The sequence below is a fragment of the Danio rerio genome, chromosome 23 (genome assembly GCF_052040795.2).
Source record: "Danio rerio strain M-AB ecotype USA chromosome 23, GRCz13ab, whole genome shotgun sequence".
Taxonomy (NCBI): domain Eukaryota; kingdom Metazoa; phylum Chordata; class Actinopteri; order Cypriniformes; family Danionidae; genus Danio; species Danio rerio.
In genome coordinates, this window is record NC_141043.1 from 14,967,220 (window position 1) to 14,981,366 (window position 14,147).

Below are 14,147 nucleotides of genomic sequence, written 5' to 3' on the forward strand. Positions count from 1 at the left end.
TTCATGTTAGTAAATGCATTAATTAACATTAACTAATGAACCTTATTGTAAAGTGTGACCAACTAAGTTAATTGGGTTAATTAGTACAAAAATGTAATTGAATTGAATTTGGTCACCAGAACAATACAGGAATACAAGGTACACACACAAACAAATTTATTTAATAATTAAAAATAATAATAATAACAACAACTTCGATCAATGTGAACCGAGTAATTTCAGATCTGGTTATGCAGTAATTGCTTAATGAAATGACATCCTGCTCTTATATAAAGCTGCCCGAAGAATACTTCGGATAATCACAGATCCTTAAAGCTTCTCTGTGGTCTCTCAGAGGATCAGCTTTTGGCAGGCCGTATCCTCTAACACACTCTCCTCCAACTCCCAGAGCTCTAAGCACTGACTTCTCTCACTAATGGACAATTATACACTGTAATGTTGAGCCATTTGTCACATTACAGTCATTTCCATGAGGCCTCGCCATCCCGGGGTCACCAGAGCGCCGCTTCCAAGTAATAAAATCATTTTACTCTGCCATTGGCGCATTTGTTCTTGGACGGCATGCAGCATTGGAGAGCGAGCTGAGATTGAATAGATTTAACAAAGGTGGACATTCACAGCTTTTGGTATTTGTGGGATTTGTAATATTTGGGATGGCAAACAGAGGATAGCGGTGATGTTGTGAATCACTGATGCCTCATTCAATGTCATATGAGTGTCAAGCTTTATGAGTCATTTGACTTCGAGCCAATCAGTGAAGAGCTGTGCCTTAGGAGAGAGTTGATGGCTGGAAGTTTCGCATTGAGGTCAATGACGTGTAGAATGTCTATGGTAACGAAAACAAGAATCCTTAAAAATATGTGGCAAGTAGTTATGTACATCATTTAATGTGTTTAAGTGGAGCCTCAATTTTAAAAGTTGAATTGTAAAATTCATGTGCAGTAAAAAGTCAACGATTAGTATCTTATCCTATTTTAAAATATAATATATAAATATATCTATGAATTATATTACTAGTGTTGGGAATAAAAAGATTTTGAGCAACAAACTGGTGACTGTGCAGGCCATGAGAGATGTTCAACTTTACTTTCATGGTCATCAAACTACTCTGTTATCAGTCTTGCTGTGTGTATTGGTGCATTATCATCCTGAAACATGGCACTGCCTTCTGGATACAATGTTTGAACCACAGTGTGCACATGGTCCTCCAGAAGGGTTTGATAGTCAGTGGTAGAGATACACCCATCTAGCACAAGTATTGGGCCTAGAGAATGCCATGATATTGCAGCTCAAATCATCACTGATTCACCACCATGATTCACTCTGGGCATGCAACAGTCTGGGTGGTACACTTCTTTAGGGGTTGTCCACACCATAACTTTCCTGGATGTTGGAAATACAATGAAGGTGGACTCATCAGAGAACAATACATGTTTTAAATTGTCCACAACCCAAGATTTTCACTACTGGCACCATTGAAAATGACATTTGGCTATGGCACGTGTAACCAAACGTATATCAGACCTGCATTTATTGACTCTGTATTGAAGAAATTTGAGGTGTACATTTATCTCTGCCGTGATAATAAATGAGATGGGCAGCTGTGGTTTTATGCTTTTTCAATACAATCCAGGTTAGTAGCCGAACATCCCTTTCAAACAGCTGTGGTTCCTTCTTCTTGGTTTTTTGCTGACATGACCCTGGATACTATGGCTCTTAATACATCACAAAAACTAGGTGTCTTGGTCATATATGCGCCAGTTAGGTGCGCAACAATTTATCCTCTTTTGAACTCTATGTCACCTACAGTATAATGTTGTGTTCACTGCAATTTTTGGAAGCAAAATAAAGCAAAACCAATTAAAAGCAATATTTAGTCAGTCGCAACATTCCAAGGTATGTTATTCCCAGTTAACATCCTCTAAATAATGCAGACTCATCTGTTAACTTGTTTTGGACCGTTTGGCCCCATCTTGTAAATGAATAATATGTAGGTATTTTATGATTTATTCTGCCAGTTTCACTTATGTCTGCTTTGCGTTTTGTCAGCTTTGCGTTTTTTTTACTGTTTGGCGCCACCTTGTAACGGAATTATGTGCAAGTTAGTGCAATGTTACACTTTATTATCTGTTTTACACTTTGCGTTGGGCTACCGATAAGCTTGTCTGGTTTTTTGTTTGCTTTTTCTATGCATACCTACAGCGCAACGAGGTGAAAAAAACATTTTTTTTAGTTTCTATTAAAAAATAAGAAAACAAGGAAAACGCAAGGCACATAAGCAGCATACAAAACTTTTAGTGCTAATAGAAAACACCTTTACAAAAGCACCTCTCAACTAACAATGTATTAGGTGTGATCAGACGCTCACCTCCCACAATAATATCTGTAATATCACAATAATATATCAGGTTGCCGCCTTATAACATTAGGAATTGAAGCTGCAAATTATTGTACAAAACCACAGGTACATGTTTATGTCATTGCTACAACAAACCATTAACGCTAGACACTATGCACTATTGATAAGTTTTAACAAATTAAAATACTTACATGTTGTGGCTCAGAATCCACAGTTTCTTCAATAATGGTTAGAGCTGCTCCTTCTTTGAGGAGTTTTTAGCCGAATCCAGCACTGAACTGAGAGAGATTCTGGAAGCTCTTCTTTGTCAAGTGCTAGAGCTATATCTTTTTATAATTCTCTGGAACATAATTAAAATCAAAGCATTTGATTGTAAAATCAAATTGTGAAATGTAAGCATTTCTCTCTTTATGTTGTGTCCTTTGGATGCCCAAATACAGAAGCAGAAGAAGGTCTTTGGAAATAGCAGTGTTATTTTAGCTTTCTCTGCTATAACATTATAGCACCTCTGGTCACGTTCCTTCACTGCGTGAGGTGAATGATTGTAACCTGTAGTGTTTATGACTTCATTAGCCCGGGTGTATTTTTGTAGTCCCCAAACTTTGTTGGCTATAGCCTTTGCTAAACTAACTTTGTAAAAGCCAATGTCTCCCTTTGCATTGAACTTTGAGCATATTACATTCAGAAATGTCGTTTATGTTCACAGAGCTACATTACACATCAACTTAAGTTTGAAAAACAATATTGTTTGGACCACCCCTTTGAAATAAGTTACAGCAACATAAAAAAGTGCCTTGATTTTTTGTCATTACTTTTACAGTGTACTAGTTGTACTGTACTTTTTTGTATGACCAAAATTGGTATCAAAATTGGTCAAAAGTTTTTCTGTTGTTATTGAGATTTGGTATCAAACTAATCAATCTATGCATCTTCAATCAATTTTTTTTAAATTTTCACAACAGCAAAAAATCTTTTGTGATCTAGTTGGATGTTTATACAATGCAGTTTATGGTGCTTTCCTCTTTAAGGGTTATACATGCATACACGACATGAATCTTGCTGTACATTTACTGCAAAACACAAGCACTATGTTTGAGCAGCATTACATTTAGGTGGAGTGAGGAATGTGTGGCTCCTCCAAATGCCCCTTTAAGTAATTCATCCAGGCGCCAACACCAGCTAGAGGCCTTATTCTATTATCTGTGCTATTATTTATGGCTTCATTTATCACGGCTCTCTCGGAGATGATCTGTGTCTGTAGCAGAGTGTTTGCGTGTGTCATTTTCTCTGGGTCATTGGCACCGGTACTTGAAGCACTGTAACACACACTGTAAGATTTGACTCATGTCTGACAAGAGCACTACTGGCTTCAGGCGCCGAGAGCTTCTGGTTATTGGTCTTTCGAGTCAGCTGTTTTACAGAAGTGCCAATTGCCTTGGATCAGGTCCATGTGAATTACTAGTGACATTCTCCAACGTTAAAAAGGAGTTTAAAGAGTCACAGAATCAAATCTGCAGCTATAGTGTCTGTTAACTCAGAGGTTATGGAGCTAATAATATGCCAAAACAATCTGAAATTGAATTGTATGCATTTGAATTATTAATAGTGCTGTCAATCAATTAAAAAAATAACTAATTAATCACACTTAAAAAAAAAATTGCGCTTAATCACGATTAATCGCACTTAAAAGATTCAAACTTGTAATTTTGGCTATTCGAATGTAAAATAATGTAAACGCAAGACAAATACTATTTAAATTCAAAATATAATTAATTATTAGAATTTTTGTTTAACTTGTAACACAGATTTCTTCATGTAAACAACATACCCACAATAAACCATCAAGATCCTGGCTTGACAGCCATATTTATTACAGAAATAAAAACAAAGACATGTTAATGCCATTTAAATTTCAAAACAATCAATGCCAATAAAGAAAACATTGATTTCCATGTTGGTTTCTAAGTTGACTGCAAAAAAAAAAAAGCCAAAATACAAGTATTACAGATATGGAAAATAATAATAATAATAATAATAATAATAATAATAATAATAATAAAATATTGAATAAAAACAATTGCACTCATTGCAGGGCTGGGCTGGGACAAGAAAATCGGCCCTGGCATTTTGGGCCAGAGCGGCCCAATACATCAATCAAAATGCTCCCCATCTGTGCATGCACTTGAATATGTTTATCAACTCCCATTCTATAAAAGCACAAAAGCCATGTATAGGAAATAATGAAAGTTGACAAATTAAAAACTTATTTTATTTTGTTTTTTTATTATTATAATAAAATTATAATCCACACTGGAAATGTGGGTGCCTGTGTGTTTTGAGGGAGCCTAATAAATAACGAACATAACAAAAACTGCCTGCTGATGCACACAGTTAATTTTGATTAATAAAACAAAGCTAAATAATAAAAGCAATGTGTCAGAGACCATAAAAAAATGTTTAACTCAACAATGAAACATCAAACGTAGCTAATAGATTTTACATTGTCAATCAAATGAACTTAATTAGAAAATGCAACAAATATTTGTTTGGGCCATGGTGCAGATTAAAAGTAAAAAAAAATAAAAATAAACAAGTATATTTATCTGGACAGATAGGTAATTAGATAGAAGACAGGGATATGTTGATCTTTTGCCCCGCAGCACGCTGCAGAGTGCAGAGACGCAAAAAGCAAATGCCTGCTCTTCCGCGGACCCGCGCAGTAAGAAACAGGCGTGACTCTTGACTTTTCTGACAAAAAGAGAAAAGAACCAATGGGCTGCAGATTATGTCACACGGCCACTCTGTCCGGAAAAGAAACATCTTACTTTCAGAGCGTGACAGCTCACCGGAGCGTGACAGTTCTTCAATGACTTGACAGTCATGACATGACAGTCTGCTAAGTGTTTTATGGGCCGATCAGATCAGCCCGGCCCAAAAAATATGTCGACCCTGCGAAGAAAAAAAAAAACTGTGTTAATTGCGTTATTTTTTTTACGCCTTAATTATTTTTAAGAAATCTCATGCGTTAACGTGTTAATTTGGACAGCACTAATTATTAACAATTGTAATTTAATAAAACATTAATATTTTATGCCATTAAAAAATGTTTTGAATTTGAATTTCTTAACTTGAATTTTAATTTTTTTTACTTAAATATTAAACATCTGAAATTTAAGACAACTGAATTTTTTTATGTCAGATTTTTATAGTTGTATTTTCAAGCTTCAGATTTTTTTGGTTCTGAATTCATAGATTGCAGATATTGGGTTTGTAAAAATACAGTTTTAAGTTTTCAAGAAGAATTCGGAACATCAAAATCAATGTTTTAAAATTCAAAACTAGAAATGCAGATTGTAAAATTCAAATCAGGTCAAGGGTCTTCAACATGGAAGAGTAGATGATCACCTATATATGCATCTCACTCACACATACACTTTACTGAGTCTTGTGATTTTACTGTAGCATTAAGAAGCATTCCATTAAAGGGGTGGTCCACTACGATATCATATTTTAAACTTTAGTTGATGTGTAATTTAGCTGTGTGAACATAAACAACATCACTGAATGTAAGACACTCAAAGTTTAAGGCAAAGGGAGATATTAGCTTTTACAGAGTTAGCTTAGCAAAACCTACAGCGAATGAAGTTTGGGGACTACAAAAAACATCTGGTATAGTGAAATCACAAGGGCTTCCGGTTATGTGCATAAACCAAGCACACACACCCTGCACAGTGAAGGGGTGTGGCCAGAGGCACTGTAATGTTAGCTAAAACAGAAAGCTCTCCCAGTTCAGTTCTGGACTTAGTTAAAAATCTTTCAAAACTCCTCTAACAGATGAAGCTGTGGCCGGTGAGTATTTTTATGTTTTTAAATTGATCAACTGCATGCACAGTGACTAGTGTCAACGTTATGTGTCAGTGATAATCTGAATATATGTGAAAAAAACACTTTTCAGATTTTATTTTAGAGAGCAGACATCAGAGTTCAGCTGTGTGCTCTTCATTTTTCTGTCTAAGCAGCTAATGCTGCTAACAGCTATTCTGACTGGACTGTTTACACAGCGCAAAAGCTCATGCTTGTAGGGGTGTGATGTAGTGATGTGATGCCAATCCTTGAGTCACAGCACATTATGTTAGCTGACCAATCTGAACCCTTTGAGGGCGGGCCTTTCAAAGGAACCACCACTTTAATAGCAATAATAATTCCTGACATTCATATGGCATTTTTCTGCACACTCAAAGCGTTTTACAGGTTTTTGGGGGGAATTTTCTCATCCAGCACCTGTGTGCAGCATCCATCTGGATGACGCTTTGGCAGCCATATTGCGCCAACCTGCACACCACACACCAGCTGATTGGTGGAGAGGGGACAGAGTGATGAAGCCAGTTATGATATGGGGATGGTTAGGTGGCAATGATGTACAGAGGCCAGTGAGCAAATTTGGCCAGGATGCCGGAGTTAAACCCCTTTTATTTTTTGAAGGACATGCTGGGATTTTAAACTACCACAGAAAACCGGGACCTAGGTTTAATGTCTCATCTAAAAAACGGCACTCACTGAGCAGTATAGAGTCCCCTTCAATATACTGGGGTGTTAGGACCCACACAAACCGCAGTTTAAGCACCCCCTACTGGCCTCACTAACACCACTACCCATCCAGGTACTGACCAGGCAGAGCTCTGCTTTGCTTCAGTGGACGACCATGTGTGAGTTGCATGTAGCTAGCTGCCAGCTATTTTGTCTTGCCTTTCCGTGTTTCCTGACCATAGCCTTGTTTTGTTTCATTTTGTTTGCTGCCTGTACCAATCTCTTTGTCTGTGACCCAGACTACTCTTTTGGATTACTTGCATGTTTCTGTCTGTTCCTCTTGTGACCTTTACCTGCCTGACGACTCTCTTAATAAGACGCTGTATTTGGATACTCAACTTCGTTGCCAGGCTCATTCAGGGTCAATAATTCAACAGTTTGGTATTTTTTTGACAGTGTAAGTTTAGATCATAAAAACTTTTTATCCATAAATTGTATGTTAAAAATACTGACAAAAAAACTATAAAGTGTTCTGTGTAGTTTATGAGTGCAGACAAATTTGTTACAATTTTTTTTATATTTTCTCTTTTCTTTATCTCACACACACTTATTATTGAATCAATATTAAATCAAAATTCATCTGGGCTTGATAATAAGTTTACATCATTTTTTAGGCCACTTATGCTGTTTTTTTTGTCATATACATAAGATATAAGACACTTTGTAAGACCGACTACATAAAGGCATTTCTCTTGTTTTTCTGTATCTCAGATTATCTTGTTTTTTTTGACAGCACTTCTGTCAATATCTTCAGGGTGTTATTTAGGAGCACATTAAAGCAGTCTGCAGGGAATTCATTTCTGCTCCGTTCACCTGTTCTGTCTGTCGCTACACAAAAGCCTCAGACAAACAGCAATCTTGAGTAAAGTGTTTCTGGAGGGCTGAATTTAAAAGCACTGAATTAGTGTGTGAGGTTTATGAAACAAGCACCTCAGTGTTTGTGCACTATAAAAGCTACATATTACTATGAAAACAAAAACAATACATTAAAAAAAAAAAAAAAAAAAAAGATCCCACAATGTCCAAAGATCCATCTCTGGCTATTCCATTATCTTGTGTAAGGCTGTTAGCATCACCCATGCTCTAATTGCTCTTCCTAGCCTATCGTGAGTGACTGGGAAGCAAATGCAATTCCCGCAGCGATGTGTGAATTGGCGGAGCTGGAAAGTGGGTCATTGTTGGCCCATGACTATCCCATAAAGCCCCAGGGGCAACCGAAGGTGCTCTGGGTCAGTAGAGCATCACTGTCCAATAATACTTCATAAGCCTCTAGTAGTTAAATACAGCAGTGGTTTACTTTAACAGCCTATAGAGTGGTATTGAGAGTATCTGCATTTGGTGATTGATGCTTTTTAGAATGAAGATAGATGTATGGAGAGTAGTTTAGAGAAGCTGCCACATCAGCTTGAAGATTGGTAAGTTGTCCTGAATTTGTTCTGAACTAGATGGGGAATGAAGAGAGAAGGACATATTTGTTTAATGATTATATGAAATAGATATGAAGCCTTTTTATTAGGTACGTCTGTTTGGTTATTCAGCCAATTAGACTGCAGGAACTCTGAGCAAAATTGGGAACAAAGGTGATTAAAAGGTACTGTAGAGTGTAAATCTGGGTACAGTCATAGCTGAATCATAAGAGTTCAGTACATGGAAATAACCTAACAAAATGTAAAAAAAAAAAAAAAATGTAAAATTTGTAACACAATTCTGCAAATTAAAAACCTCTATGACACAGACAAAACAAACAAGTAACACAATATTGTTCCGCGAACGTATGTTATGAGCAATACGCAAACTAATGCCAATTGCCATTAACAAAAACAAAAAAACATCACTATTTCAGGTTCAAGAGATACTGGATGAGCCCCCATTTAAATTGTAATGCTTTAAAATTTAGCTTTAGGGGTTAAAAAGGTAACATTTTGATGTGAGTTTATAGAGAGTTGTTGGCAAAATAGCAAAACAACAACCAAATAATACAAAAAAATCTGTAAATTTATTTACAAAATGTAAAAGAATTTAGTGGCGCAGTAGGTAGTGCTGTCGCTACACAGCAAAAAAGTCGCTGGGACGCTGGTTCGAGCCTCGGCTCAGTGGATGTTTCTTTGCATGTTCTCCCTGCGTTCGCGTGGGTTTCCTCCGGGTGCTCCGGTTTCCCCCACATTCCAAAGACATCCTGTACAGGTGAACTGGGTGGGCTAAATTGTCCTTAGTGTGTTTGTGTGAATGTGTGTGTGCATGTTTCCCAGAGATGGGTTGCGGCTGGAAGGGCATCCGCTGCGTAAAAACTTGCTGGATAAGTTGGTGGTTTATTCCGCTGTGGCGACCCCGGATTAATAAAAGGACTAAGCCAACAAGAAAATGAATGAATGAATGTAAATAATATAACAATAATATAAATAATAATAATAATATAACAAAAACCCCAAACTCGCTGAAAAATATCCTCTACACTACCTAAGAGAAAACAAACAAACAAAACTAAATAAGTACATACAAAACGGTAACAGCATACAGCAACTGAAAGGAAAACAATGATCAAACTTTAAAGTGAATTCAACATAATATCACACAACACAAGCCAAAACACACTAACAGACTAAAAAGGCAAGCAAGACAAAAGCAAGAGAACGAGCTTCTCTTTGAACTTTGGGCTTCCTTCCTGATTTGCAGTGAAGGTGATGATGTCACAAAGAGTAATGAAGATTGATGTGCAGTGGGTCTCAAAACCAATGTTTCTTCATTCTCATGTGAAACCTCTGAATCAGAAAGTCTGGTAAAAAAACAGGCCAATGCACATTGGGTCATTGTGTTGTGATCACAACCAGAGGTAACAAATTTAATTTACTTTGTTTCATTAACTTGAGTAAAATTGTTGGTTAACTTCTACTTTTGAGTAGATTTAAAGATGTGTACTTTTAATCAGGTACGTATTTAAAGAACAAAACTTTACTCTTACTTTGTTACTCTTACTTTGTTACGTTGACAACTTACAGTAAACAACATACACACACATACATACATGGATACAAAGTAACTTATAAGAAGTTACTTAAGTGATTTTTTAATCGGATACTTTTTTTTACTCTTACTCCAGTAAATTACAATCCAGTTTTACTTGAACAAAAAATTACTTTAGCTTGTACTATTACTTAAGTATAGATTAAGTATGGATTGAGTGTAGTTGATACTCTATCCACCTCTGATCACCAGCAAGGATTGCACCTGTGGGCCACTGGAGAGCACGCTCTGTATTATGCTCCTGGACTACAAATCCCATTGCGCCCTACATTCACGCACCAGTTTAAAGTTCACTCTGATTATTCACAGCTGAAGGACATTACCAATAATTACCTGGACTGTAAATACACCTCTCTCAATATCACCCATTGCTGGGAGTTGTTAGCTGTTGCTGCACCACAAAACTTTCTTCTTAGTTTCGTTTCTCTTTTTTTTTTTGACTCTTGGACTGTATTGTTTTTGAATCTTTGCTACCTATATCGACCCATTTACCTGTTTAACAGATTATACTTGTGGACTAGCTCTGTTGTTGTATATGCTGGTATTTGATCCCTGCCTGTCTGACCATTCTTAATAAAACTCCGTCATCACGTCTCCCATTCGCAACGCATTATTGTTCTGATGTTTGCATCAGAATTAGGAGTAAACCATATTAAAGCATGTATCCATCCTGCTTTGTATTAATGTTTGTGGCAGCCGGTGATAAAGTGGGATATTTTTTGCACACTTTGCTTTGCTTTACTTTTTACTTATAGTGTAGATTCATACTATATATTATAGATATAGAGGCAAGAGACAAAGCTTAATAAAGTGGTTTCCTGTGAATTCCTATGATTTACTGTAATATTCCTAGGGTAGGCTTTTTTAGTATGATATTCCAGACCTCTTTTTAGTTTTGCCAGCTCTATGCTTTCTCTCTGTTTGGGATTCACCTTGTGATTCCAGTTAAGGGCTTGGTTGTTTATTGTTAATACACACACACACACACAAATACTTGTACTCTCTCACACCATGCGCTCCTTTATCTTTTTAAACATAGATCATTCTTTAAAATAGCTTCAGGTCTTCATCTCTTGCATTGTACAGCAAAGCAGATTAAATGCCCCATAAAATGTAATTGTTTTCAGTCAAGAAAGCTTGTAATCAGTGCTTTTTAGCTTGAGGTCCTCTCTATGCGAGTGTACTCCTAAAAGTTAGCCAAATGAACAAGCAGATTTATATTTATCCTCAGGAAAACAAAGCATACATATTGATGGTTGGTCTTACTCATGGGTGCATTGAATCATTCGTTCAATAAAAGACTTTAAATACTATCTGTCTTTGATAAGTATTACCCAGTTGAACTGTGCACTTGAAATCACATTTAAATGGTACAATGAACAGTAGATGAGCTTATAGTAGTATGTGCAAATTAGTGTCGAGGGAAAAAAATACCCTGGTAAAAGTACCCTTATGACGTACTGCTTATGGCGAGTTTCTGAACTACACATCAAAAGTATGATTTCTGTCCCATAATGCCACAGAAGAAGATTTATTAATACATGCATTGGTATACTTCGAACAAAATTGAAGAACAAACAGATGTAATTATTTAAAACAAAATTCATCTGAAGCAAAGTTCGTTTTTATTTGGGCATTTAAAACAGATCACCAAACATTTTGTTTGTTTTGGCTCATAAATACCTTTGAATTACCATTTGTCCTACGCAATTATTAGCTAAGTTTCTATCCAAAAATGTGAATTAACTTAATGCACAAAACTGGAATATCGCATAAAAGATGTGTAAATAAAACATCCAACAAGTCAAAGACAACAAAATCGTCACTTCCTGATTAAATGGAGCCAAATATTAACAGTAAAAACAGAATTTGCTGTGGTGGGAGAAGCTGCGTGAATCTTTTCTTCATTTAATAAATGATTTAAAAATGGCAGTCCTAACATGCAGTGAATGCGTGGTGGCATGTGAAGGCTTGAGAGGCGCAGCACAGATGCTCTTGACAGTTCTGGAGGACATTGATAATATAATAACTCTAACACTGAGATGGTTAAGGCATTTTAGAATGACCAAAACAACATTTCATATGTTTAACAATGTGCTCAGCCTGCTGGTTAGTCCATTTACACTCATTTTTAGAACACTCTACCTTCATTGATGTGTGATTTCATCCCCATTTTGTTTCTCATTCCACGGGGCTCAGACTGGAGAACAGCATCAAAAACAACAACACTAACCACATGAATACACTAGAGAGTCCAGTAGCAGAGCTGTTACCAGTTTTAAAGACTTGGAGGGGATCATACACTGGACAAGAGGCACCAAAGCATTGCACCATGACATTTATAAGAGTTTGCCCACACCGGCGCTGCAATTTGAAATAAAGATCTTCTTGTTGAGAATGCTGTTTGCCAAATGTTTATGAAACTGTACCTACAGTATATTTCATGGAGTGTTCAAAATGATAAACTGTCACTTATATTTTTTGTTTGTTTGTTTGTTTGTTTTTGTTTTTTTTCTTTTTTGAACATCATTTTACCCTCAAACAAAGAACAACAACAAAAAAAAAAAAAAGAATGGTGAAGTTTTTGAAGTATAGGGGTCATTAAAGGTAAAATAACCAAACTAATGCTGGTTTGTAATGTGGTATTAGCCCCTTCTAAAAATACAGACCTTTTCAGAAAATTACCTGTAAGTTGTAATAAAGAGATCATGTGTGAATAGTGCCTTTTTAATGAAATAAATATTTACTAATACAAGCACAGCTGTGTAGAGGTCATTTCTACTTAGGTGTGCCCCTAAATTTATTTACTTGTGAATGGTGCTTTTCTGAAATAAAAGTAACATAGTTTCCTGTGTGAAAAGCATATTTTTAATTAAATAGTTTAAAGGTATAGTTACCCAAAAACTGAAAATGTTGTCATTATTTACTTATCATTTATGTTTTTAGTTAAATAATATATTTTATTATTCATAAAGATTTGGAAACACTTGATGGTAAAAAAATATTTTTGGGTAAAATAGTATTTAAGTTTTTTCAGTAATTTTACATCATTTATCAGTATTACTGTCTGAAATGGGTATCTGACAGCATGTCACATCTGAATCCCATTCATACTCTTATTCATATTATAAATAACATACTTTTCTAATGTTTGAGAAGTAAGTTCAAATTCAAATGCAGTATCTAGACAATTTTAGATGCACCAGTAGTCAGTTTTTCATTATGTCCCATTCAAGAAGAGAATGTGACAGTGCTGTGCCCTGGGCATCTCGGGACAGATGTCTCGCACCGTCTGTAGACACACTGTGTAGTGTGAAGTGATAGCACAGTTAGATTGTAATGGTGTGATCAACAAGTCTGCCTTGTAACTGCAGCATCATTGTGCCCTTGCTGTGTGGGGAGCATCTTTGGGTGCATCTCGGTCAGCTCCCTTGTTCAGTAGTCAGGGTACTGATCAGGAAGTCAGTCATTTTAAGTGCGTTTTAAATTATTTTACAGCACTGAAATGTTCTCTGCCTAAAATGTTCTGCAATAAACCTTGAAAATCAGGAAGTGTTGATGCTCACTGTGTTTCTTTAAAGGGCACCTATGATGAAAATCAACTTTTGTAGGCTGTTTGGACAGAGCTGTGTGTAGGTATAGTTTGTTCACGGTCATACTGGGGTAATAGAAACACAATCTTTTTTTTTTTTTATTTCCTGATGTTAAAATATGATCCAAATCTCACCCATTTTGCGGAGTGTGGTGTGTGCACGCAAACTTTATAATGACATTGTGTGTGACTCATCATTGTAGAATAGCTTGAATTAACTCCACAACATATATATCAAATAACAGTTAAAATAAAAGTGCTTACTGTAGTAAGGGAGATCTGCTTTATTCTTGTCTGTCACTGTGCTGTTTATCTACATGAAGGCTACACACACGTGAACGGTGGAGGTGGAGAACCAGCACATTTGCATTAAAGGCACATGCAACGAAATGTCAGATGTCAAGACACATTCTAGAGACAAACGCTACATACAATAGACTTTTCTATTTATATTTAACCATTAAGCAGGTACACCACAATAATGCAAACATTTGGAATTGATTGACATTGGAACTACCAGAATAATATCGACTAGAATTACCTCAGCAGTCATTCTGTATTATATTCATATGACAATATGACATTATA

The 14,147-nt window shown here is 36.1% G+C and overlaps 1 protein-coding gene across 2 annotated transcripts in view; it reads left to right on the forward strand.

The window, feature by feature from the left end:
• samd10b (sterile alpha motif domain containing 10b) overlaps window positions 1-14,147 on the forward strand; it is a 214,293-nt gene that overhangs the window by 150,131 nt on the left and 50,015 nt on the right. The gene's annotated exons all lie outside the window — the stretch shown is intronic.